Source organism: Balaenoptera acutorostrata, chromosome 19 (genome assembly GCF_949987535.1).
Source record: "Balaenoptera acutorostrata chromosome 19, mBalAcu1.1, whole genome shotgun sequence".
NCBI classification, from domain to species: Eukaryota; Metazoa; Chordata; class Mammalia; order Artiodactyla; family Balaenopteridae; genus Balaenoptera; species Balaenoptera acutorostrata.
The window spans coordinates 4,014,006-4,041,384 of record NC_080082.1 but is presented as its reverse complement, the minus strand read 5'-3'; the positions used below and the strand labels follow the sequence as shown (position 1 = coordinate 4,041,384).

At 52.9% G+C, this 27,379-nt stretch overlaps 1 protein-coding gene across 5 annotated transcripts in view; it reads left to right on the top strand.

Moving 5' to 3' along the window:
• The window catches only part of GSE1 (Gse1 coiled-coil protein), a 422,062-nt gene that overhangs the window by 8,105 nt on the left and 386,578 nt on the right, over positions 1–27,379 (top strand). The window lies entirely within an intron of this gene.

The window sequence follows — 27,379 nt, the reverse complement described above, 5'->3', positions numbered from 1 at the left end:
GCCCCGAAACACCATGATGTTCTGTCCTGGGGAGGATAAAGTATTACGGTCACAAAACCCTCACGGATCATCATTTTTCAGGCAACTTTACACCAGGAGGGCCAACAAGCCCACAGCCTAAGGCCACTTTTGCTGGTTTGATCTTTCAGTAATACAAGGTAGGTAGATGTATAAGTTTTGAAAGAAATTCTGCCAGTCCTGTGCCAGGGATGCTGGCACAGTTCTGCCTCCTGGCCCAGCTCAGCCCTTGACCAGGGCTGCCCTGGAGAAACGTTTGTACCCATTCTACCCATTAGCTCAACAAACGTTTGCATGCCCGCAGTGCACCAGGTGCTCTGAGGATGTGATGTGGAATCAGGCAGGCCCTGCCCTTGGGTGGATGGGGATGGGTGGGGGGGGGCGGGTGTAGGGATCCGGCTGTGATCGTGCACTGTGTTGAGTTCTGTGCTGGGGTCTTCTGGGAGCCCATAGGATGATGGAAAATGGGTATGTTCAGGGAAGGCTTCCTGGAGGAGGTGACACCTAAGCTGACCCAAAGACTGAAAAGGAATCAGCCAGGTCCACAAGGAGGTCATGTGCTCCTGACAGAGGAGCATGAGCAAAAGCCTGGATGTGGGGAGTGGGATTTGCTGGAGAACCTTAAATAGTTCCTCTTGAAGTGGGAGGAGGGGATGGGGTGGGAAGGGTTGGTAGTGTTTCGAATCCCTGGATGCACATTTGAATCAACTGCCCCAACCTGTTAAAGCAGAATCTCTGAGGGGTGATCCTGGTGGCACTGGTATTTTAAAGCTTCTGGAAGATTCCAGAGTTGGGGTGAGAACTGCTGATAGAGATTTTGGAAGCACAGCCCAGGAGTTTGGGGCTTTTATCTTGAAGTTGTGGCTTGGCAGTCACCAAAAGGATTCTACTCATTTGTTCAGTCTGTCTTTACTAAGCGCCTACTGTATCCCAGGCACTATCTGGGCATCAGGACCCAGCAGTGAGCAAACCAGGGCTGTGCAGGGAGGGGCTGTGATGGTGGTGACGGAGTGGCGGGGAGAGGGGAGGGTTGGGGGCTGTCACCTGAGCAGTGAGGGGGGTCTGGCAGGGGCCTGAGGAACAGTGAGGAAGCCGGGGTGCCTGAGGGCAAGGCGGGGTTCCTCTCAGAGGCTGGCAGGGGCCAGTCGGGGGACCTCACTGGGGAGCCAGGACTGTGGGCTGACCCTGAGAAGGCATTGTTTTTGTTTTGTTTTTAAATTGAGGTATAATTCACACCGTACACAACTCACCCTTTTAAAGTGTACAGGGCAGTGGTTTTTAGTGTATTCCCAGGGTTGTGCACCCATCACCACTGTCTAGTCCAGAACATTCCTATCAGCCTCGAAGGAAACCCCCTCCCCGTTAGTGGTCACTCCCCCTCCCCCAGCCCCTGGCAACCATGAATGTCCTGTCTCTGTGGATGTACTTGTTCTACATTTCGTAGAGATGGAACCATACAGTATGTGGTCTTTTATGTCTGACTTTTGTCATTTATGTTTTCGAGGCTCATCCACGTAGCATGAATCAGTACTTCAGCCCTTTCCACGGCTGAGTACCGTTCCACTGCATGGATAGAGCACATTTTGTTTATCCATCCGTCAGTGGATGGACATTTGGGCTGTTTCCACCTTTTGGCTGTTGTGAATAACGCTGCTGTGAATGTTTACAGGTGTACAGGTTTTTGTGTGGATCTGTGTTTTCTCCTGGATAGATACCCAGGAGTGGAATTGCCGGGTCATCTGGTAATTCCATGTTGACCCTTTAAGTTCCACTTTCCCACTGGGGCTTTTAGGCAGGCAAATAACGTGAAATGACTTGGGTTTGAAAAAGTCACATTTGTGACTCCTTGAAGCTGTGTTCCGTCAGCTCACTGGCCACCGTTGCACCTTCTGTGGCTGGTCTCCATCACTGGATTTGTTTGAAGCTGGGAGTTAGTCTTTTTCTCCATGGAATAAGAGAAGCTTTATTAAGAATTCAGCTCTTGGGGATTTTGACTTGCTATAGCTGCACCCCTGGAAATCAGAGGACCCAGATTCTGGCCCCAGCACTCAGTTGCCTTGGGTAAGACCCTCCACCTGTCTGGGTCTCAGTTTTCCCCTCTGTAAAATGGGAGCAGATGGTAGACTAGTAGCTGAGCCCCTTGGCTCCTATGCAGCTGCCAAGCTGTCATCTTTCTGCACCTTTTGGCAGGAGTGGGATTGGGGGGTGGAGAGAGAAGACCCCTGGGGTCGAGGCCTAGCTTGGCTCCGTTGAGTCCAGCGGCTCTGAAGTTCTCTGCCCCATCACTGGCTGCCCCAGCCTCTTGCTGCCCGACCTGTTTGGTGTGGAACCCTGTATGAAATTGGTTGCTGGATTGGGTTTCCTTCCAGAGGTGCCAGCAACCTTGAATGGATGGCACAAAAGTCACAGTTGGTATTTGGTACAGCGGAGCCAGGCAGGCATGCCGGGACCCTGGGCAGGAGCACCTCCTCTTGGAGCCGTTTCTCCCTGGCAGGTGAGAGTGAAGTGGGGAGAGGAAGCGGTCCAGGGTCCAAGGAAGACCCCTCAAAGGTCAGAGCCCACCGAGGCCACGTTGTCCTGCCCACCTCTTAGTGTCAGTTGTCGGCAGAGCCGGTGAAAAGGAAGATCACTGAGGTTCTGTCCGCCCCCCTGGTCCTGATGCAGACACGGCGAGGTCTGAGGAGATGGTGGTGGTTACGATGCTGATGCCGGCTGTAGCAGAGGACGTTGCTCGTGCCCACTCTGTGCCAGCCACTGTCCTAAGAGCGCACGTAACCCTCTACCCTCTTCCCCAGGCTGCCCGTTCCTCCTCTGGCCACGGAGGGTGGCGTGAACTGTCCTGTGGGAAGGTGGCGTCAGTCTTGAATCTCCCATGAGGAGGCCAGGGCTCACGACCCTGAGAGTCTTGGGTTCCATGGCAGAGCTGGGATGTGCGAGAGCCAGTGGTCTAACACCCGGCCTTGGCCTCTCCCCCCGCCCGGGCTTGAGTGGCACCCATGGGAGAGGATGTGGGGCTGGCAGGGGCCCGCCCTGGTGTAGCCGCACAAGGAGGCTGCCCTTGGACTCCTGCACCAGCTCCCCGATGGGGCTGGTGTGGGGAGCGGTCCGAGCGTCGGCACACTGCAGCGCTGTTTTATAAGCCTTCCCAGACCCGTAAACCTCGCCCGGCTTCCAGACGAGGGTTCGCAGACGGGGATTAAGAGGCTTGTGAGGGTTCTGCCGCCGGGGAGGGACGGAGACAGGTGGGAGACAGGCGTGGGCTTTGCAGACTCCCAAATGCAGCAGCCCCGGGACGGGGGCGGGGATCAGAGGTCCTGGTGTCCACGACCGTCGGTCCAAGACAAGGGAGGCCTGGAGGAGCCTTTCAGCCTTTGAGGCTCAGATGGCCCGAGAGGGTGGCCTTCGATGGGCTTCGGCGCCAGCTCTTTTAATCCTGATTCCTTTGATGACGGGACCTCGCCTTTGACGGCGGGATCTCTCTGCTTGCCCTTTCCCTTCCGGAGGGTCTTGCTCAGTTGTATGCTGTTCTTTCTTTTGTGATTGTGCGATGCCCTGGGGCCATCGGACGGGGAGGCCCGGAATGTCCAGAACAGTGTTCAGAGCAGGGCTCCCCAGGCAGGGCCCTCTGCACCAAGCACCTTGGCTGCCACGGGGCCCCCAGCCCGGGGAAAGCAGAGGTCAGGCAGCCTCACTGTGTGCCGTCCCCTGGGTCCTGCTGGGGTCCGGGGGGTGGGGGCAGTGCCGTCCTGGAAACAAGGCCTCTGTCCTGTCTGTGCAGGAGCCAAGACTCCTTGGGGACCTGCACATCCCGGTCCAGAGAAGGGTGGCCCTGGGCCCCGGCCTGCGTGCAGCCTGGCCTGGCTGCAGAGTCACCTAGCCGCGCCTCCCGCCAAGGGAAGTATTGCTTTTCTTGCCCCTCGCCCTCCTTCTCTTGGGAAACTGCATTTTCTTTGCTTTTCAAAACTGTGTAGGGGAAGCGGGAACCGGTTTTTGGAGCTCCCATCCCGCGGGGTGGGGTGGCCGGGGTCCTTCTCGTTAGCGGGCGAAACCCGGACCTCACTCACCTGTCACTCACCACGTGATGGGGAGGCACCGGGCCTTCTCTGGGGTGAGCGCTGGCTTCGGGGCAGGTCCCGAGGAGGGGGCCCCGTGCTGGAGGCAGGCTGCCTGCCAGTGGCCCAAGTCATCGCAGCCAGCTCTGCTCCCGGGTCCCGGAGGAGAGCCACCTCCGCCTCCCTGGGGCATGCTGGGAAACTCTGGGACCTGCAGGGGGCCTGGGGAGGGCTGTTGCCTAGGAGACGTTTGTGGGGAGAATTGACACCGTGAGGGGACATATTTGCCTTAAGCTGTAAATAAGGGAGTATAAGCAAAGGGTTGGTTCACTCAGCAGAGTTTTCACTGAGCCCCTGCTATGCCCTGGATGCTGTGCTCAGAGTTAAGGACCGTGATTGTGCCAGGTGTAGGCTATGAATACTGTTATTTATCTAATGCTAGACGGGGTCTGTCCACTGTAAAACACATGATTGTTTTATCTGCCACTAGGCAAGAAAAAATGCTGCTCGTGAAACTGACACTTCACCCATTGTAAGATGCATCCTGATTTCAGAGAGCTTAAAATGTGAAACAGATAGTGTGGGTCTTCAAATCAACGAAATGGGAAGATGATGAGGATGGTGGTGATGAGGAAACAGCAGTGGCAGCTGCCACATGTTAGATGCTTACAAGGCATTATCTCACTGACCCTGTGAATAGGCATCTGGTGGGTGAACGAGGGAAGTTGGCACCTGTCTTTCCTGCTGGGCCCTTTGGGGTGACTTTGCAGTGACTGGGCGAGATCCCGCTGAGCCTGGGTAGGGCCACGGTTGAGGTTGACATGGCAACACGGCTACACTGGGCACCACGGGGGAGCAGTCAGCCTTGAGAGGCCTCTTGCCTCTGTCACCTCCAGGTCTGGCACTAGGAAGCAGGGAGTGACCCAGCTGACAGGCTGTGGTGTCCTGCTGCCGGGCTCTGTGCCTCAAGGGGCGTGACGGGATCCCTTGTGATTCTGGCTGCACTGGCGCTGGGGCCTTAATCAGGCGGAACGCGGCATCAGCAGAAACTGGCAGCCGCATGGCTCGGGGCGCCTGGCTGGTGGGAGGGGTAGGAGCAGGGCTGCCGGTGCCCCCCCTTTTCCCCACCACCCTACTGGGGGCCTCTTCAGGCCAGACCAAGGTCCTAGGGAGGGTTCAGGGTCCCTGCCAGGACCCTGCAAACATAGGAGCCTTTCTGCTCTGGGGAGAGATATGCGAGGACGTCAGAAACTCGCTTCCCAGACTTTTCCTGGAAGGAAGCCCTCATTCCTGTGCTCAGTGTCACCCTGCTCCCCCAGCCATCCGTACAAAAGCGGGGCTGGAACCGCGGCTCCAGGTGAGGCCGTGCTGGTCTGCTCTCCACGGGCGGATGGTGTGGTTTGGCCAAGGGTATTCTGAAGTCAGACCTCGCCACCCGCCCCCGCCACCCACGTGGTCCTCCGCATCGCTTCATGGCTCTGAGCCCCAGGCTTCTCGCCCAGACGCAGGGACAATCTGATGTCCTCCCTCAGGGGAACGGGAGGCAGCTGAAGCCCCCAGTGAGAGCCTGGCAAGCTGTCAAGACCCCAGAAATGTTTGCTGTGGTTACTGGGGGCAGAGGAAGGAGGGGTGTGTGAGGAATCTGAGGCCCCACTCGGAGGGGGATAGGAAACCTGGAAGTAGCCTCAGGCACCTGGGATCTGAGCTGCCCTTGTCCCCTCCCTGGGCTGCCAGTGCTCATCTGAGAGATGAAGGGGGCATTCAGGTGATCGACCCTCACGTGACCTCTGGCCCTGACAAGAGCCACATTGGTACGTGGTGGGGGTCAGCAGGTATGTGCCACCCGACTGCTTGTCGGTCTGTGGGCCTGTTTCCTCATCTGTATATGGGAATTACTGTAGTGTGTGTGTGTTATAGGGCTTGGGACATAGTACATGCTCAGTAAAGGTTGCCTTTTATTATTATTTTTAAAAAATTTTGTTGAAGTATAGTTGATTTACAATGTTAATTTCTGCTGTACAGCAAAGTGATTCAGTTATATATACATATATTCTTTTTCGTATTCTTTTCCATTGTGGTTTTTTTTTTTTTAAACATCTTTATTGAAGTATAATTGCCTTACAATGGTGTGTTAGCTTCTGCTTTATAACAAAGTGAATCAGTTATACATATACAATATGTTCCCATTTCTCTTCCCTCTTGCATCTCCCTCCCTCCCACCCTCCCCATCCCACCCCTCTAGGTGGTCACAATCCATTGTGGTTTATCACAGGATTTTGAATATGGTTCCCTGTGCTGTACAGTAGGACCTTGTTGTTTATCCATCCTATATATAATAGTTTGCATCTGCTAATCCCAAACTCCCACTCCATCCCTCCCCCACGCCCCCCCCCCCTTCCCTGGCAACCACAAGTCTGTTTTCTATGTCTGTGAGTCTGTTTTTGTTTCATAGAGCTGTTTATTTGTGTCAGATTTTAGATTCCACATATAAGTGATATTGTACGGTATTTCTTTCTCTTTCTGACTTATTTCGCTTAGTATGATACTCTCTAGTTGCATCCATGTTGCTGCTGCAAATGGCATTATTTCATTCTTTTTTATGGCTGAGTAGTATTCCATTGTATATATGTACCACATCTTCTATATCCATTCATCTGTCGATGGACATCTAAGTTGTTTCCATCTCTTGGCTATTGTGGGTAGTGCTGCTATGAACATAGGGGTGCAGGTATCTTTTCAAATTATAGTTTTGTCTGGACATATGCCCAGGCTCTTATTACTTTTGCTATTTGTCATTTAGTTTCCTCTCCAGTCCTCATCATTCTCGAGAGCTGACCCATAGACCTCAAAAACACAGGGATCTGGACCCCATGAGTGAGATGAGATGAACCAGGAGGGGGTACCTTTTGGCTCAGGCCATGAGGAAGAGGGACACGCTAGAGTCAGGAGTTAGGGGAGTTACAGAGACCCATCATTCTCAACACTGTGTCCCCTTTCTTACATACAGATTTCTTAATCTCAAAACTCAATGCAAAATCTGGGGTGTATCTGCAATTTTCTGGGGATAGGACATCCGTGTCTTTTATTAGGCTCTCAAAGGGATGTGTGACCCCCCAAAGGTAAAGAGCCACTGTTAACATCTGCACCCATCTGCACACAGTCATAGCACACTGCATGTGGGCTGACTCCTCAATATTCCTTGAAACCATCTGACTTGTTCCCACCATCATATCTTGACACGTGCTCTTTCTTCTACTTTTCTGCCTATTTTCCCACTCCTGGAAACCTCCTTTGCTAACTCCTACCAGCCGAAGTCTCCCCCTGCTCCCCCAAGGGTCTAGGCCTTTGTCTTTATGCAGCTTTTTCCCAGTTGGTAATAATTAATCACTTTATTATGTGTGGTTTCATGTTGTCTTCTGGTTGCTTCATATCTGTAAGCCCTGTCTCTCCAACTAGATGGAAAAAATAACTAAAATTGGCATTTTTATCCTTGGACCCTCCATTGGTTTTTCTTTTGTGCATTGTGCACAGCAATTCCTTACCAGCCGTGGGAATGGCATTCCTCAAAAGCTCCATGGTTGGCAAAATCAAAGTCTCAGAGAAAATAGGGAAAAAAAACAATAAAGATGGGATTAAGTATATGTCTTTAAAAATCAGAGTAAATAAACTTTCTAGGAGACATCAAGTGAAAACACACGAGTTTCATCCACATTTAAAAACCTGTTCCAGGGACTTTCCTGGTGGTTTAGTGGTTAGGACTCTGCCCTTCCAATGCAGGGGGCATGGGTTCGATCCCTGGTTGGGGAACTAAGATCCTACATGCCATGTGGCCAAAAAATAAAATAAAAATAAATAAAGAAAAACAAAAACCTGTTCCAGTAGGTAGCCTTTTCCTGAGTTTCCTTCTTCAGTGGGTGGGTGACCTGAGGTGCTGAAGGAGAATTGTCCCGTAAGGTTTATTTCTTCTTGAGTCAGTTTTGGTAATTTATGTTTTTAAAAGGGAACTTATCCATTTCATCTAGGTAGTCAAGTTAATTGGCACAACTCCTTCATAATATTCCCTTATTATCCTTTTAATGTCTGTAGGTTCTGTAATGATGTCCCCTCTTGCATTCCTGATATTGGTCATTGGTGCCTTCTCTCTTTTTTCCGTGGATCAATCTAGCTAGAGATTTATCAATATTATTGATCTCCCAAAAGGTTTATATTTGGAGACTATGCCTCTTTAATGTTTTTTTTTTTTTTTTTTAATTTATTTTTGGGTGTGTTGGGTCTTCGTTTCTGTGCGAGGGCTTTCTCTAGTTGTGGCAAGCGGTGGCCACTCTTCATCGCGGTGCGCGGGCCTCTCACTATTGTGGCCTCTCTTGTTGCGGAGCACAGGCTCCAGACGCGCAGGCTCAGCAATTGTGGCTCACGGGCCTAGTTGCTCCGTGGCATTTAGGATCTTCCCAGACCAGGGCTCGAACCCGTGTCCCCTGCATTGGCAGGCAGATTCTCAACCACTGCGCCACCAGGGAAGCCCCTCTTTAATGTTTTGAACCAGTCCTTTTGGGCTTGAAATGTAATTTCTTTTGCACTTGCATCCTCTCTTGCTCTATTTTTGAAATTGTAGACAAAATGTTGTGAAACCACCAGGCCTCTTCCAAGTTATTTATGCTTAAGGGAACATTTTCCAAGCCTGACCTTTTCTCTCTGTGTTGAGCTAGTGGATGTTAAAATGATTTCTGTCAGCCTGCCCTTGTGACTGCCACAGGTGACATCAAGATGGTATGCTCTTTGCTTGAGGGGATTTTATCAAACCTCAGATAAGTAAGAAAGATGCTAGACTTAATTTTTTTTATGCAGAAGAGAAAAAGACATCATATCAGAACTGCAGATTGTGACGGATTGCTGGCTTTTTTATATATTGGTGGCTCTGTTATTTAGAACATACATATTCAATAATGTTGTTTCACTTTTTATTATACAAAGTATCCACTGTTTAAAATGTTGGTGTCCATCCATGCTTTTGCTACAAAGTATATTTCATCTGTAACCTGATTGAAACTTTTGTTTCTCTTGTCTTTGCATTTATGACAAATCTCAGAGTGTCTCTTTAGTCCTGGGAGGAAGCTTAGTGATCCTTGAGTCCAACCTCCCTCACTTTATCAAAGAAGGCGTAGGGAGGGGAACGGACTTGCCCATGAACACAGAGAATGTTAGAGGCTGGGGCAGAGTGCCAGTGTCCCGGGATATTTCCAATTCATCAGCTAAGGCTATCCCTCCCGTCACAGATATCTTGATATTTTTACATTAGCAATTTGAGGGCCTGTGGAAGGCCAGTCCCAGCTGCTAAGCCATGGGGAATCCCCAGCCCTAAGCCCAAATGGGGGGCTCAGGAGGGTGAGGCTGCATGGTGAACAGTATCGTTCTGTGAATCCACTGCCCCTTCATCTTCACGGCTACCTTGTGTCCTCTCAGAACCATGGGAATTATTTCTGGGTGAGTTGCATTCTTTAAAAACAATTTTTTTTCCAATAGCAGCTTTATTGAGATAAATTTGCAAACCATAAAATTTGCCCTTTTAAAGTGTGCGATTCAGTGGTTTTTATTATATTCACAAAATTGCGTGACCATCATCACTGTCTAATCTTAGAACATTTTTCATCACCCCTAAAAGAAACCCTATTCTCCCCTCCCCCCAGCCCCTGGCAACCCCTCATCTCCTTTCTGTCTCTATGGATTTGCCTGTCCTAGACATTTTATGTAAATGGAATCATACAATATGTGGTCTCTTGTGTCTGGCTTCTTTCACTCAGCATAATGTTGTCAAGGTTCATCCACACTGTAGCGTGTGTCAGTACTTCACTTCTTTTCATGACTGAGTAATAGTCCTTTGTATGCATAGGCTACATTTTGTTTATCCGTTCAGTGGTTGATGGATATTTTGAGTTGTGTTCATCTTTCAGCTATTGTGAACAGTGCTGCTTTGAACATTCAGGTAATTCAAGTAATTCATAACATAATTCATAACATAACAGGTTTTTGTGTGAATGTATTTTTTTTCTCTTGAGAGTATATGTAGAGTGGAATTGCTGGGTCGTATCATAACCCTAGGTTTAACCATTTGAGGAGCTGTCAGATTGTTTTCAAAGAGGCTGTACAGGGGTATATGCCCACCAGCATGTGCGATTTGTTTTTAAAAGAAGAGCAAAAGCAGGTGGGCAGGTTACGTTTATTTGTATATCAGTAACAGTACACATTCAATAAATATTAAAATTCTTTTCCATCCTTGAGGCTTCATATCAAAAGATGGTTTTAATACTTCAAAAAAAAAATTTTTTTTTTTTTATTTTAAAGGTGACACATCCCAGCTGTGTGGTCTTGGGCAAGTAAATTAACCTCTCTGTGCCCTGGTTCCTTCTTCTGTGAAACATTTGTGATTGTACCTGCCTCAAAGAGGGTGTTAAGTAAATTAATGCATGTAAAGTGCTTGGTATCTGGCAGTTAGTAAACCCCATAGAAGGGCCAGCTATTATTTTCATTATGATTCCATTATTATTGTAGGGATTTGGGGAAGTACGAGAAGGAATGAAGGAGAACTACTGCCCCATCCCAGCCTCAGTACCTGCTCTCCACGTAGCTCAGAGACAGCTGCTGTTAACATTGTTATTTGTTTTCTCCTGGGCATTTTCAATGCATTCTTCTCTCACAGTTGAAATGAAACTCTATGTGCAGTTGTGCATCTTGCTCTTATTCACTTAATGTCCCAGCATAAACGTTTCCCAGTGTTGTAAACACAGTGTTAATGTCAGTGAGATAGACTCCCAAATAGAAGGGCCATCATGTAACCCCCCCCACTCCCTCCCCGCTCCCAAGAGTGAACATTTAGGGAGCACAGAGCCGTTTATGCCACTGTAAAGTATATTTCAGGCAAGGCTGTGTAAGCTTTTTGGCTAGAGAAGATTTCCCTGACCTCGTGACAGGCCTCGGGGGCGGGTATGGTATGGTGGCCAGAAAGAACTCAGGCCCTGAGGGAAGTTTCCAGAGCTTGTGGGCCTGGGTGGGAACATGCAGAGGAAGGGCACCTGGAAAGAGAAAGGAGGGACCAAGGGCAGCTGACTTAACAGTTTCAGATCTTTTCCTGAAGTCCAACATGGTCTGTGTTGAAAAGGTAGACAGTAGAGATACAAGGGAAGTCATAAAAATTACCCAGAATTCTGCCACTCAGAGCTTCCAGCCTTTTTAAATGCACGTATGTGCATACACACGCATACACACACTGCTGTAGGTGGGATCATACTGCATGATGTGTCTTCTAGTCTTTTCCACCTAGGACATCATGAATATTTTTTAGAGGGGCTAGGGCTGCGGACTGTGGACCAGGATGCCTGGGTTCTACTTGGGGCTTCACCCCTTACTAGCTGTATGTCCTTAGGCCAGTGACTGAACCTCTTTGTGCTATGATTTCCCCACCTGTAAAGTGGGGTAGTAGCAGTCTTTATCTAAGGTTGTTTTGCAGGTCGGACGAGCTATAACAGGTGAGCGCAGCAAGCTAGCTGTTATCCTGTGGTTCCCATGTCGATTAGTATCCTTTGAGAACAGGAATTTTATGGGTGACCCTGGGTCACCTGTTGCTGGACACCCAGCTTGTTTCTGGGTTTGCACAGATGTGGCAGCTCTGCAGTAAGCCTTCTTGAACCTCAGCTGCCCCTTGGCTCCCTCCACGCTGGGCCTGTCTCCCGCTCCCCCACCTTGGCTCTTACTGGGTGACCTCAGGGGCTGTCCTAGCACGGACTCATCAGGCGGTGGGGAGCCTGGGGACCTCCTGGCCTCATTGCTAGCCATGCAGCAAGTGGCCAGAGGGCTGGGAGACCAGGAGGGGGAAGTTTTCTTTGGCAGCCTCTGAGCAGCTTTCCTGGACCGGCTGTGGGAAGGGACCCGGGCAGGAGGGGAGCAGGCATGGGGGTGCGGGCGGCCTGTCTCACACCTGGGCCTCTGCTGGAAAAACCACCTCAGCCCTTTTGGGAGAGAGGTGGGATTTGAATACACGCCTTCCCAAGCAAGAGTGAACCCTGTTCGTGGTTCTGCTGGCAACGCCTGTTCTCCTCCCCACCCCCAAGCAGCCGGTAAGTCTTTTTTCTTAAAATAAATTTATTTATTTTATTTGTTTATTTTTGGCTGCGTTGGGTCTTTGTTGCTGCGCGCGGGCTTTCTCTAGCTGCGGCGAGCAGGGGCTACTCTTCGTTGTGGTGCCTGGGCTACTCAGTGCAGTGGCTTCTCTTGTTGTGGAGCACGGGCTCTAGGGTGCACGGGCTTCAGTAGTTGTGGCACACAGGCTCAGTAGTTGTGGCTCGCGGGCTCTAGAGTGCAGGCTCAGTAGTTGTGGTGCACAGGCTTAGCTGCTCCACGGCATGTGGGATCTTCCCGGACCAGGGCTCGAACCCGTGTCCCCTGCATTGGCAGGCGGATTCTTAACCACTGCGCCACCAGGGAAGCCCAACTGGCAAGTCTTGATAAAGCCTCTGCTGTGGGGAGACCACAGGGGGCCCTCTGGTGACAGCATACCCAGCAAGCAGGCTTCAAATGAGTTTACTTTTCCGGGCTGGTAAGACCTTATTGAAAGAATAAGGAAAAATATTGAGCACCTACTGTGTGCTCCTCGTATTCCTACATTCATTCAGTTCTTCACTGTCTGTTCACTGAACACGCATTGTGTGGTTAGGCATCACAGAGAGAATGATAAATATGCCATCTTGTTGAACACTCGCAATGTCCCCATGATATAGGTGTTAGCCTTCTTTGTTTAAAAACGTGTTATTTTGAGATAATTGTGATTTCACATATAGTTGTGAGAAATCACCCAGTTTTCCCCAGTGGTAGCATCTTACGTAACTAGAGTGCAACGTCACTCCCACGAGATTGACACAACCCGCCCATCTTATTCAGATTTCACCAGTTTTACATGCACGTGTGTGTGTGTCCATGCGTGTGTTTGTGTCTGTGTCTCTGTGTGTGTTTGTATGTGTCTGTCTCTGTGTGTGTGTGGTCTCTGTGTATGTTTGTGTCTGTGTGTCTGTGAGGCCTGTTTCATTTTACAAAGAGGAAGTGATGCTCAGGGACCAAGGCCTTACCCAGGACCACGCAGCCAGGTCGCAGAGAGTTGGGTCTCACATCTGGACATCCTGACTCCACATTCCTGAACTGCTTTGGGAAAAATGTCACCTTTACTCTTTACTGCTGTTCTTGGACTTGGTAGCCCCACTGGCCTCTGCTGGAGCTGTGAGCTGAGACCCCTAGGGAGGTTAGAATCCTAAGACGTTGGTGCTGAGGTGCTGGCTCCTCCATTTCACAGACGAGAAAACTGAGGCTCAGAGAAGTTAATGGGTTTGCCTAACATCACCCAGCTGGTCAGGGGCTGGTCTGGGTCTGCTTCTTCCAGGTCTGCACATGGCAGTGACCACAATGAGCTGCTTTTTTCAAGAGGTAAAAGGACAGAAGACACTGTTGATCACAAACACCAGGCTGAGGATTCAGATCGGTTACCAGGGAGATGGTGGGGGCCTTCGGGAAGGTTTCTGAGCAGGAGATGGCTCCGGAAGTGTGCGAGGTGACCTCAGACACTTAGCATGCCCCCAAGTGTGTGCCAAGGAACACTAAGGACTCGGGTGTTGGGATGATTTTTTTCCTCATTCACGTACGTTTGGGAAACAGTAGATTAAAGAAAGCTAAACGGGGTTGTGTGCTGCAGGACTTATCAGTGCCTTTGATGCACTGACATGCACTGTGATCCTCTAGGCAGGGAAAGGACTTCTGTTGTGCACAATGTATTTCAGGAAATACTTAACAAGACACTCTCCAGTGTGAGATGCTGAGGTTCTGATGCCAGGGCTGAGGTGGGCAGAAGTGCCCAGGGAGCAGGATACAAGAGGCCGAAGTCTTTGTATTTTTTTAAAGAGGAGGCTGGTGTGGCTACCAGTGAGCGTGCAAGGCGGGTGTAGCTCTGCCGGGGCCGGTCGTAGGCTCTCAGGTCAACGTGAAGTCTCCTTCCCAGCATAGGAAACACTTAAGAGATAATGTAAAGGGCAGACACTGGGATGCAGGGCTGTCCGCCCACCGTGATCAAGCCACGTGCCCTTGTGTGTGGATGTGCACAGATGGGGGAGAAACAGGCACAGATGAAGCCAGCCAGGCTGACAGAATTTCAGGTGATTTATTATTTTTAATATAAGGTTTTTGTTTGTTTGTTTGTTTTTTCTTAAACCAACAGAGGAGGTTGGGCTCCATTCACTGGGGCAATAAAAAGCCATTGTGTGTTTGGAGCGAGGGTTGAGAGCAACGTAACAGAAGTGGTTTTATTTTATTTTATTTTATTTTTGAAGTAGCACATTTTTATTTTTTTTAAATACATCTTTATTGGAGTATAATTGCTTCAAAATACTGTGTTAGTTTCTGTTATACAGCAAAGTGAATCAGCTATATGTATACATATATCCCCATATCCCCTCCCTCTTGAGCCTCCCTCCCACCCTCCCTATCTCACCCCTCTAGGTGGTCACAAAGCACTGAGCTGATCTCCCTGTGCTATGCGGCTGCTTCCCACTAGCTATCCATTTTACATTCGGTTGTGTATATATGTCAATGCTGCTCTCCCTTTGCCCCAGCTTCCCCCTCCTACCCCATGTCCTCAAGTCCATTCTCTACGTCTAAATCTTTATTCCTGCCCTGTCACTAGGTTCATCAGTACCATTTTTTTTTTTTTTAGATTCCATATATATGCATTAGCATATGGTATTTGTTTTTCTCTTTTTGACTTACTTCAATCCGTATGACAGACTCTAGGTCCATCCACCTCACTACAAATAACTTAATTTTGTTCCTTTTTATGGCTGAGTAATATTCCATTGTATATATGTGCCACATCTTCTTTATCCATTCCTCTCTCGATGGACACTTAGGTTGCTTCCATGTCCTGGCTATTGTAAACAGCGCTGCAGTGAACATTGGGGTGCATGTCTCTTTTTTAAAAGAAGGATTTTTCTGAGTGGCGTTCGGCAGGCAGGTTGGGAGAAGAAAAGGAAACAGGTATAACCCCCTTGGGAGGCGGCTGCTATAACCCAGGCCTGGGCAACAGTGGGAGCTGGATGTAGCCTCACAGCTTCTCATTTTCCCCGTGGCCCAGAGAGGTTAAGTCACTTGCCCTGAGTCATACAGCTGCCAGTCTGCAGACCCGGGACTTGGATTCAGCTCTGATTTCAGTGTCTTGGAACACTGCCACGTGGCACTTAGCTGTCTTCATCTGCAGTGTATTTTCACCACCATTTGGGGTATGCACTGCTGATCAACCCTGTAGAAAACAGGACTCCAGTGTGTGTGTGTGTGTGTGTATCCGGGTGTCTGCTGCAGCATCGCATGTGGTAGCAGAAATTTACCCTGTGAATTCCTCTATGACAGAGAAGATTCAGGATGTCCCAGGCACTGTGCTACCGTGAATATCATAAGAAGGTTAGAAAGAAGGAGAGCTTGTTGTCGTGCAAGTTAGCAGCTGCCGTTCATGTCACTTCTGGTCCACATCCCTTGTTGGATGCCTTTCGGGCCAGAAACGTTGCTGAAGTTTTTCAGCCCCTTAGTAAGGTTCTTTAGTGCCGATGCTGCATTTTACATAACACCTCAGCAGGGCCAGGGGCAGCACCGTGGAATCAAACCCCGTCCTGTCCCTGTGGCACAATGTGAATACCCGGTGGGAAAGAAACCGGGGCTATAAATAGCCTTCAGGCAGGGCAGGTTTTGCTGACAAACGCGTGCAGAGCAGTTTTGGTCTCCAGAACTTTTGGATTTGGGGCCTGTAAGGATTTGGGGATCAGTGTTATGAGTGCCGCCACTGGAGTGATGCCCGTGTGATGTCGAGTCCTGGCTCTAGGAGAGTCTAGGTGATGGGAGAGAAAGCCGCTCTCCTCTCTGGACTTTGGTGTTTATTTGAAGATGGAGAGAAGTGGGGAAGGAGCTGCGTCTTATTGTATGGAGAGAGCAAGGGCCAGCTTTTTACCCGCATGCTCCTGCCCTGTTTGACTCGTGCAATGAGTGTGTGTTACGTTTTCAATTTCAGGAGAAAAGGAAAAAAGGACCCTCTTGTGTGCCCAGGACTCCCCTTGTGTTGGGGGCATTGGGGATTTTTTTTTATTCAATCTGAGGTTTTTATGTTATTTTATTTTTAACTTTTATTGGAGTATAGTTGGTTTACAATGTTGTGTGAGTTTCACGTGTACAGCAAAGTGAATCAGCTATACATATACATATATATCCACTCTTTTAGATTCTTTTCCCATATAGGCCATTACAGAGTATTTTTTAAAATATTTTATTTTATTTTATTTATTTATTTTCCTTATTATTATTATTTTTTTTGGCTGCGTCGGGTCTTAGTTGCGGCACATGGCATCTTTGTTGAGGCGTGCGGGATCTTTTCATTACGGCGCGCGGTCTGCTCGGGTTTCTCTCTAGTTGCAGCTCTCAGGCTTCTCTCTAGTTGTGGCGTGAGGGTTTTCTCTCTCTAGATGTGGCGCGCGGGCTCCAGAGTGCGTGGGCTCTGTAGTTTGCAGCGCGCGGGCTCTCTCGTTGAGGCACGGGAGCTCAATAGCTGTGGTACTCGGGCTTAGTTGCCCCGCGGCATGTGGGATCTTAATTCCCAGACCAGGGCTCGAACCCGCGTCCCCTGCGTTGGAAGGCGAATTCTTTACCACTGGACCACCGGGGAAGTCCCCATTACAGAGTATTGAGTAGAGTTTGATCTGAGGCTTTTAGAAAGTCAGCTTGTCTCCATCGCGAGTGGGACCCAGCCTGCTCTCCCTGCCGTTGCTGGAAGCCAGGCCTGCCCAGACCTTGAGCAACTCCATAAATTCCTCCAGTGACATGCTATCATCCTGCGCAAATGCTCCCCGGCAGCCCCGGGAAGAAGCCCCGGATGCCACGTGCTTAAACGGGGTGGGACCTGCTGGAATTTGCGTTCTCTCATCCAGAAGCTAAATGGATCTTTTATTAAGGTCAGCATAATCCATTTTTAACTGAATTTGAAGGTCACTCTGTGCTTGGGTTTCTCCTGCGGCTGCTGGGAGTGACCGCGTGTCCACAGCATTTGGGGACTGGCCGTGAGTCTTGGAGATGGTCTTGCTGCACTAGGGGACAAGCAGTGCCCAGGGAGTCTCGAGACCCTGCTGGGGACCCATTGGCTATCTGGTCACCTTGGACCATCAGCTTAAAGTTCTTTGTTTCCTTGGGGTCAGAAGGGGGGCGGATGCGATTCATTCATTGATCAACCATTTATTGAGCACCTTCTATGTGCCAGACACGGTGGAGAGCACCAACCCCGAGGAGCTCAGAGCCTGGTGGGGAAGCTGGACAGATGCGCAGGCGATTCCAGGACAGTGGGACAAGAGCCGAGCCGGGGTCAGCCCCAGGGGAACAGACTGGGGACACGGGGAGGCCCTCACTCACCTGGGGAAGGGCGGGGAAGGCTTATGACCCCCAGGGCCCTTCCAGCTTTAAAATCTTGACTCTGTATCTCAGTTTAGGGCCTCAAATCCCAAAGAAATCAGCTCACCAAATTGAATTCAAGGAAAAACATAACAGGGACTGTGTTTCTCCAGCTGCCGACGGTCCCGAGAGCATCTGCCCCTCGGCAGGGCTAAAGTCAACACCTCCAGACACCCGGTCACTTGGCAGTTCTCTCCCAGGATCAAGGCCATGTGTCACCCAGGTCGGGGAAGCTGGTCCTGGTGTCCCCGCTCTGTGTCACCCTGGAGCGAAGGCCCTTAATCCAGGACCTCTTGTCTCCCGGTTGGCAAAATGGGAAAACCCTAAGAGCTCTGATAGCTGGAAAAGGGCGGCTCGTCCATGCAGCACAGCTGTTCCAGGGCTGACCCTCAGCCTCGTGGCTGGAGCTGAGCCGGTCCGATCGGAGCAAAGTCAGCATGATCTTACTCTGCCTTCAGTGTGTGATGAGTGTAGAGGGCAATTTCTAGATTCAGTCAATGACAAACTGAACGTTTTTTCTCCAAGGAGGCAGCAATTCTTACTTCCAGCCAAGAATGCCTTTTCTTTTTTTAAAATTTGATTTATTCATTTTTGTTGAAGTATAGTGGATATACATTGTGTTGGTTTCTGCTGTACAGCACACTGATGCAGTTACACAGACACATGTAATTGGGTGAATCCTCCTACACAGAGGATACTGTCCACTGAGCTGTGGTCCTCAGGGGTCCTCGCTCCCGGTGCCTGTTGGGAGGTGAGAGGAGGGAAGGAAACAGGAAACCCTGGTTGCGTCCAGCTCCCCGCCGTCCCGTAGCCCTGGGGGGGGGGCTCTCAGGATCACGGAACAGGTCACCCCAGCCCCCAGCCATGGGGACAGGGGCTCACAGAGAAAGGAGGTCACATGTCCCTAGATGTGAAAGAGAAAGGGATCTTCGTCTGCTGGTCGGATGAATGGATGCATGAGAGAGGCCGGCCCAGTGCATTCACTGGGCAAACATTTTCTAAGTGCCAGCTGCAGGCCAGGCCCTGTCCCGGGACGGGCAGGGGGCGCAAAGCCATGAACAACACAGAGTCCCTGCGCGCCCGGAGCTGACCCTGCCGCCAAGGAGACGGGCGGTAAAGAGGGGACAGGCACAGCATGCAACATGTCCAACGGTGGCTGGTGGGAGAGGTGAGACAGCTGGGAGGGTGGGAAGGAGGTGGTCCAGAGTCCTGCTGGCCGGAGGCTGGACTTGGGGATGGATGCTGACAGCTCCCCCCAGGGGAGGCCCTGGTGGCTTCAGAGGTGCTCCAGACTTCCCCCAGACAACCCTGGACGCTGCCGTCTGATCCTGACGAGCAGCGCAGAGACCCCACCCCGTGTACACACACTTGGGCTCCTGGCTTCCCAGGCTCAGGTCCCGGTGCTGCCTCCTGGCCAGACCTCCTCTGTGCTGGCAGGGTGTGCGCTGGGGCGTGGGACTCCACCGTCCCCCAGAGTGGCTCACATGGAGCTGGGCACGGACACCAGTCCTTTTGACCAACAACTCAGGGGAGGGAGATGTGTTTATTCTGAAGTGTAATCACCCTCTCCAAGAATACACAACAGAGGTCCTACTGTGTTTATTTTGTCAGAGGCATATTGGCTTAGCTGCGAAGAGAGACAAGTTTCTGCACCAAGATCCCCCCCGCTCCTTTATTTCTGTGTAAATATGCAGTTTTTTCTTGTCTGTCAAAAAGTGCTTTGGGTGGGAACTCGGAGTTTGCACCTCTGCCCTTTTTTTTTTCTTCTCTGAAATCTAAGTTTGGGAGCTCAGGATCCAGAAAGGATTAAATGGGGACATTTGGTCCAGAGGGTACACTTTGTCCACTCACAGTGGCTCAGCCAGGGGCAGCCGGGGAAGGATTTTGAGCAGGCGCCTGATGTGACCAGAGACAGAGTCAACTCCTGTGTGGAGGCCCAGGTGACGTCCGGAGCCTAGTGACTGGGAGAGCAGGGAGGGGGCTACTGCAATGGTCCCAGCAGAGACGAGGGGGCGACGTGGACGGCAGCCGGGGGATGGGGCAAGCCAGGCCTGGAGACAGACTTCTAGGCTGGAAGACGTGATCACCATGTCTACCTGACTTTGCCCTGCTCTGCTTTCCCCTGAATAAAAATAGCTAGGACTGTCACCCTTCCCTCTGCTGTCTGAGGGCAGAATCACCTTCTCCCTCACCTGCTCCCTGACACCTTGTCACTCTCTTCTTCCCTCTTCCTTCCACCTTCGGATATACTTGGGTCTCATTTTTGTCACTAACGGGGCTTGTCCTTGTGGGCCAATTTTATCTCTCTATCTGGGGCTCCAAGTTCCCTCTGGGCCAGGGACCTCTTGGAAGAATCCTTGAATGTTTTCTGTATCTCCAGTCTCGGGCGGCCAGGCCAGCATCACTCATCTCTACTACTTTAGTGTCATAATAGGGATAATTAATATTTGTGGAGTATTTCCTAGGGACTTTGGTCTCATTGTCTCAGTGGCTGCACAGGCGCTCTGTTTCGGGAGCAGGGAAACAAGGAAACTTCGCTCAGAGAGGTCATTTGACTTCCCCCACGTCACACAGCTGTACTGCGGAGGCCAGACCTGAATTCAGGGCCCTGGTCTCTGGGTCCCAAGCCCTCTCCCCTGGGCCAGCATTTCCTGGTGTGGCTGGTGTCCTTAAACGGCTGACGTCTTATAAGGAGCCCAGAGATGCAGGTTTAACTGACCGTGGATCACACGGCAGAAAAGCTGTCCTTCGGGCTCCACTTCTGATTTTATGGCAGGGAGACATCTCAGGCCTGGAGTCTTATTCAAATCTCTGTCTCTCTCTCTATATATGTATATGTATATCTAGGTATGTATTATATGTATATATTATTGTGGTCACATGGACATAACATAAAATTTGCCACAAACTTGGGAATTTTTTTTCCCTCAAAGGCTTTTAGATTTTGGAATTGAGGATGAAGAAAGTAGTGCTTTCAAACGAAATCCCTAGGTATATTTCCCTTACCATCTGTGGATGGTGAATGATGCTGTTTTTTTCAATCTTTAGAAGGTTAAAAAAGTGAGTTGAAAAGGAAAATTTCAGATGAATGAGAGCCTGGTGGGAGGTCTGGGGCCTTAACCGAGCTCAGGGAGGTGGGGTGGGAGGATGCCCACCCCCGTCCAGGCCCGTTGAGGCCCGTCAGCTCTGTGGTCCGCAGCGTGGAAGAGCTGGGGTCCAGAGCTGCCCCACCTGCCCAGCGGTGGTCAGGTTGGGTGGTGAGGGCCGGGGCGGGCTGTCCTCGTCACAGAGCCTCTCCTGCCCGGTCCCCACTGCCTTCTGGCATCCGGCAGCGCCCCAGGAAGGAGCGTGAGCGCCAGGGTCTCGGGGAGTTTCCCACAAGCCGCCTTCCCGCTGGAGCCCGGCTGAGGCTGCACGGCATCTGCGCGGGGTGCGGACACCAGGGGCTGCTGAAGGCCCGGCCCGGCTCCCTGAGGCCAGGAGACAGCTGCCTGGCAGAGCGTTTGTGAATAGGTGCCCGTTTTCAGTTCTCACAGTCTTGGGGCTGTCAGCCTTCGCCGTGCCCTGTGATCCTCAGGGTGGACCCGCGGAAGAAATTGTCCCCCCGCCCCGGAGACCCGCGTGCCTCTTGGAAAGGCCTCTGTGGTTCTGGAGGCCGGGTGTGTCTGGAGATGACTCTGCTGACGGCCTGGGAACCTCCGTTTGGACAGAAATCACACCAGTTCCCTCCGTCTGCTCTCTCCTGAGTACCCTCCTCGGGGCCCAGATGTGGTCTCCCCAGGCCCAGGGTGGAGTGAGGCCGGGCGTCCAGGCGGGGCGGGAGGGCGGGGGTCTGGCCTCACCCCGCCGCCGCCGCCCTGGTGACAGGCTGCAGGCCTCCTGGCTGCGCCCCAGCCCCTCGGGGAGGCCGGCCAGCCCTCGGCCTCTCCCGCTCCCCTCCTCCCCCGCCTCCAGAACATCTGTGCTCACGGGGAGTGAGGCTCCCAGCCCCAGCGGCCCCACAGAGGATTGCTCCCCAGGCGCTGTGTCTCCTCTGGCCCTAGTCCTCTCCTCTGGGAGCCAGACCTCGGGGCCCCTGGGCTCTGAATTCCCACCTGGCTCTGGGGCCTCTTCCCCGGGGCCCCACCCCTGTCCTCTGCCCTCCAGCTGTCCTTCTTGGCACCCGGTTCCCGATGGCCACTCACACAGAGCCTCTAAAGGGCCGGCTTGACCTGTGGGCCTTCTAGGCCTGCAGCTCCTCTGCAAGGGGTGAGCGTCGGGCCTGCTCGGTGGTGGGGGGGGGGTCCTGGCAGCCACGGGCACACTCGTGTTCACGGCCGAGGAGAGCTTAATGCAGGGGCTGTGTGCCCAGGCATGGGCAGGTGTAGCGAGAGCACAGAGGGCAGCAAGGGCAGCACCGGGGCCCGAGGGCAGGAGGAGGGAGCTGTCGGCGAGCCGTGGGGTCTGTGTGCAGGGCCATGCGCTGGACACCGGACGCGGCCGCTCCACGTGGCCCTGCGGGGAGGAAGATGAAGCAGCCGGTACCCTGCTCTCCTCTCCTCTGCCGGCCCGTCCCACCGGAAGCCAGAGGGCCAGGGCCCACCGATGCATGCCGCCCAGATCCGCCTCACAGGACGCGGAGCCAGGGGCAAGGAAGGCAAGAGCCTGGAGCAACTCCCACTTCACAGATGCGGAAGCCGAGGTTAGGGACTGCGGTTGTCTTTTTTTTATAACAGCTTTGTTGAGATAGAATTCACACACACCACACAGTTGACCCATCTAACGGGTACAGTTCATACTCACAAGGGTTAGCGTATTCACCAGGTCGTGTAGCCATCACCACTGTCTGTTTTAGAGCATGCTTATCACCCCGAAGGGAAACCCTGTGCCTGTGAGCAGTCACTCCTCTATCTCCGCTCCACCCCGCAAGCCCTGAAGTGATCTCGGATCTTTCTGTCTGTATGGATTTTTCTATTCTGGGCATTTCGAATGAATAGAATCGTCTCATATATGGTCTTTTGCATCTGCTGTCTTTCACTTTGCCTGCTGTGTTCAGGGTTCATCTGTGCGGGAGGCTGTGTCAGGACTTCCTTTCTGTGGCTGAGGTGCATTCGCTGTCTGGATGTATCCGTTTGTGTATCCGTTCATCACATGGTGGACAGTTGGGCGTTTCCACGCTTTGGCTGTTGTGGATAGTGCAGCTGTGAACGTCCAGGGACGAGGCTTCGTGTGAGTGTAATGCTTTCCTTCTTTGGGGTAGATAGCTGGGAGTGGAATTGCTGGCTTACGTGGTTACTGCCAGACTGTTTTCCATTCCCACCTGCGGCTGTGAGGCCTCTGAGCCCCCCACATGCTCACCAACACTTGCTGTTGTCTGTCTCTTTGATTCTAGCTGCCTCGGTGGGGTGCAGTGGTGTCTCGCTCTGGTTAAGGAGTGGGATTTGAACTGTGGTCTTTCCACCCCGAGACTGTGCCTTCTCCCCAGCAGGAGCTGACCCCCCCATGGGGCCATCCTCCTTGGGACCCCAGTGTCCCCAGAGGCAGGCTGAGCTCCTGGAGGGCAGGGTCGTGCAGCCCCAGATCCCCTGTGATGAAGGCCTGCCCTGCCCCTGCCAGTCAGCCAGGGGTGCTTTGTGCTCAGAGCTCCCTTACAGGGTAAGAACTAGGTGGGCGGTACCCCACAGGCCCAGAGTTCTAGAGTCCAGGCCGTTGAAGCCCCTGGTTGGGACATTCCGGAGAAAACCCTTGAACCCTCCAGAATGCTGTGGACAGGTGGTTTTCCCGAATCATGAATCATAAGACTCTCACTGGTTGCGTACTTGCACGTCCTAGCTCGCTTGATCCTCCGCGTAGCCCTTGTGATCGTCAGGTCCTTTTTTGTGGGTGAAGAAACTGAAGCCCAGAGAGGTCAGACCACTGACCCAAGGCTGCACAGCAGAGCCAAGACTTGAACCCACGTTTGGCTGGACAATCCGTGCTCAGGCCACGGTCATCACAGCCTTGCTTTTTCTCCCTTCCTTTGGTTTCCCCCAAACCCTTTCATCCCGCAGTCGTGACCGTCTGCGGCGGGGGGATGCTCTTGTCCGCAGGGGGTGTGGGTGTGCCTCTGGGCCGGGAGCCGTGGGGAGCTGCGGGGAGCAGGGCACACAGCCTGCTCATGAAGACCTCCCAGACAAGCGAGGGGATTTGAACTGAGCTTGGGTGACCTTTCTAGGTGACACTGCCATTCAGATGACCCCTTCATTCACTGATTCATGCATTCCACAAGTATTTATTTACTGAGTGCGATTAGGTGCCTGGTGATTAAGAAACCGTGATGTGTAAAACCAGACACAGCCCCTTCTTCGCAGATCTCCCAGTCTGGTGGGAGAGAGAGACAGATGCTGGTTACCGGACACACAAGCAGCTTGTGGCCAGGCTAAGGGCTTGGAAGGAGAGGAACGTGCTGTGTGGAAAGTAGGTAATGGGGGTCTTTGTCTTCATGGTGGGGGGGTGATGTCTGGGAGGCTTCCTGGAGGGAGGTGACTGTTGATCCGAGGTCTGAATAATAAGAGGAAGCGAACAAGGCATAAGAGAGGAGGCAAGAGCATTCACGGTAGAGGGGACAGCATGTGCAAAGGCCCAGAGGCAGGAGAAAGGCACATGGTGAGGAGGCTGTGTAAGGGGGAGGCCCAGGAGGCAGGCAGGGCCGGCAGCACCATGATGTGAAGGACAAGGGTCCCGTTGAAGGGTTCCAGCTGAGGGTGGCATGGCTCGATTTGCCTTTCGAGAAGATCTGTGGCTCTGGAGGGTAGAACCAAAATGAAGGCAGCAGTCTGGGGGCCTGATGTGCACCAGCAACAGGAACTGTCTGAGGCAGAGTGAGTGGTGACTGCTCCCCAGGGCTGGTGGGAGAGGTTTTTCGAGGCGGCTGAGAGGTTGCTCAGCGTGGCCTGGGCCTCTGCTGCCCAGGGACCCCCTGCCTCCTCCAGATCCAGCTGGAAGCCCCAGGTGGGGTTTGGGCTGCTGTGAAAAGCATCTGCCGCCCCTGGCCGCGTCCAGGGCCCCTAGAGGAGGCCTCACCCCTCCCCTGTCCCTTCTCCAGCCTGCAGCCGGCACTGCCCAGCTGGGCCTCGCTGCGGCCCATTCATTCACAGCCTCCCACTGCCTCCTGGAGAAAGGGGGAGCTTGCAGGCTGCGAGGATGGAGGTGCTGGCCCTGGGCCAGCCCAGCTTCCCTGCCCACTGCCCCTCCCCAGACGCCCCCCGCCCCCACCTCCCGGCCTGCCCTCTCTTTATGGCAGGCAAAGTGCTAATTCCCAGCGCAGAGAGGTGGGCCAGAGTCTGCGGCCAAGAGAGAGACTGTTTACAGCCTCCGGCGGTTCTTGGCTCCAGAGGTCCGGCGGGCTGGCCTTGCAGTGACATGTTTATTCTCCAGGCCCACTGCTGGCCCCGGCTCTTGGCAGGGCCGAGCGGAGGGTTCTTGGTGATGGGGACGGGCTGGCGGCTGGGGGCTGTTTGTGTCTGTGCTCGCCTGCTCTCTTGCTCCCTCCTGTTTTACATTCAAAGCGGTGAAATGTGGAGCTGAGGCCCAGGGGCCCCCTGCCCCCAACACCTTCAGAAGCTGCACCCTGGCCCCCTGCTCGGGCTTCCGGGAAACCCTGTAGGGCCAGGGCTCCAGAGTCCCACCGGGAAGGTCTTGGGGGCCCCTCGGTCACTCAGCAGATCCCTGCGGAGCACTCGGCCTGTGCCAGGCCTCAGGTGACAGCAGTGAGCAAGACAGATGGGGCCCCGTCCTCCGGGGCTGGCTGTCCCCTGGCAGGGGTAACTGGGCTCCTTTGGAGGTCTCTTCGCCACCCAGCCGCAGAGCTCCTTCCCACCGCAGTGCCTACAGGTCCCCGTCCGCCCACGAGGCTGGCTGCAGTGAGAGAGCTGGGCTTTGGGGCCAGACGGTGCTGGGACAGATCCCAGCTCTGCCGCTGACCAGCAGGGTGACCTCAGACGAGGCCCTGCACCTCTCCCGGCCTCTGCTCTCTCTTCTGAAAGTGGGCGGAGGATGGTGACCCTTTACAGCTGACCTCTGGGGCCGATCACTTATTCAAACACCTACTCAGGGTCGCCAGGTGCTGTGCTGGGCATGCAGTGGCAAATGAAGACCGGAGTGGCTTTTAGGGGCAGCGCATGAAGCAGGGGCCGCTTTCCCAAGGGACCAGGCCAGGAAAGGGCACACGTGATTCTCAGAGTGTAGCCAAGGATGGCGTTGGTGTCCCTGCGTCCCCATCCCAGGGCCTCACTCAAGGAGCACCCTGTCCAGGCCGGGTTAGCCCTGGGGAGAAGGTCCAGCTAGGGTCCCTGGGGACAGAGGGTGTTCAGGAGGGTCCCAGGTGCCTGGGCCCACGTGTAGCGTGGAGCATCGGCTGGCTGGTGACTGGACGAGCCGGCTGTGTCCCTGGGGTCCGGCCCTGCGGCATCTCTGGTTCCCTCCAGATCTGGGTTCTGAGCTCCGATGGAGGGGGCCACGCCACGTGGCTGGGCCTCATCCCGAGGCGTCTCAGCGGCTGCTTCTCTACCCGACGGAGGCGCGTCAGCCCGATTGCCCGGTGGACACGCGAGCGGGTGTCCACTGCTGGGCCCGGCACTGTCTCTGACCTGCAGGTCCTCCCACGCAGCCCTCCGCTCGGACACTGACGTCCTGCTGCTTCCTCTCCTAAGCCCTCAGGTCCTTGCCCCACACCACCCATCCCCTCTCCGTGATGCCACCAGAAACTTCGGTGCCTCTAGACCAGGCTTGGCCAACTTTTTGTTAAAGGACGAGGTAGTAAATATTTTAGGCTTTGCGGGCCAGTCTCTGGTCTCTGCTGCGTTTTCTTCTCTGTTATTTATTTATTCTTGACAATTCTTTAATGTGAAATGTAAAAACCATTCTCAGCTCGGCTGGCCGGTGGGTTGCGGTTTGCCGCGGCCTCCTGCGGACCAGCCGGGTGGGATGTGGGTTGGCTGTGCATCACCCGCGTCTGAAGTTTTTGTTTTCTGAGCACAGACCTGCTGAGCTGCACACATATATTGGGTCTGTTAACTCGGACAACAGCCCCATGACGGGCACTGTGAACCCATTTCACAGGTGAGGAAACTGAGGCACAGGGAGATGAGAGAACCAGCCTGTGGTCTCACAACGGGTCAGGGCAGCACCGGGATTTGAACCCAGGCCATCAGTGTCTGTCTCAACCACGGTGCCTCACCATGTGGCTTTTGGCGCCCAGCTTCTCTGCCGCCTACCCCTACCTGGATTATTTTGGATGTAAAGGAAGCCCGGATTCTATTCCTGGCTTTTTCTGGGTCTCTCTTGGCCCCCCGGCTGGCCTGCGTCCCCATTGACATTTGCCTCCTCCCAACCTGTCCCCATCACCTTCACTTGCCCCACATTAGGGAGATACCCTCTGGAGCAACTCAAAGTTCCAGAAATGGCTTCGGCAGCACCTGCTTCTTCATGGCCAGCCCTCAGGTCACACAAGGCAGAGCAGTGTCCCTTCAGCTGCTTGGCCCACACTCTGTAACCTTATATCTAAGCCACATGGGCTTGGCCACGGCACGTGACTGAGGTGGGGAGTAGGAGCCCCAAGCCGTCAGCCCGACATTGCCCGCTGGACTTGTCCTGGTGGTAGGGGCAGCTGTGGCTGAAGGGTCACTGGGAGAGGTTGTGCCTTGCCACTGATCAGGCACAGAAAGTGACCCCTTGGCGTCCTGAAGCTTTGAGCCGCCAGAGGCTGGTTCTGAACTTTCTGGCCTCCCAGGGTGCTGTCAAAAAGACTGGGAATTTTGGACAGGTGATTCAAATGAGAGAGA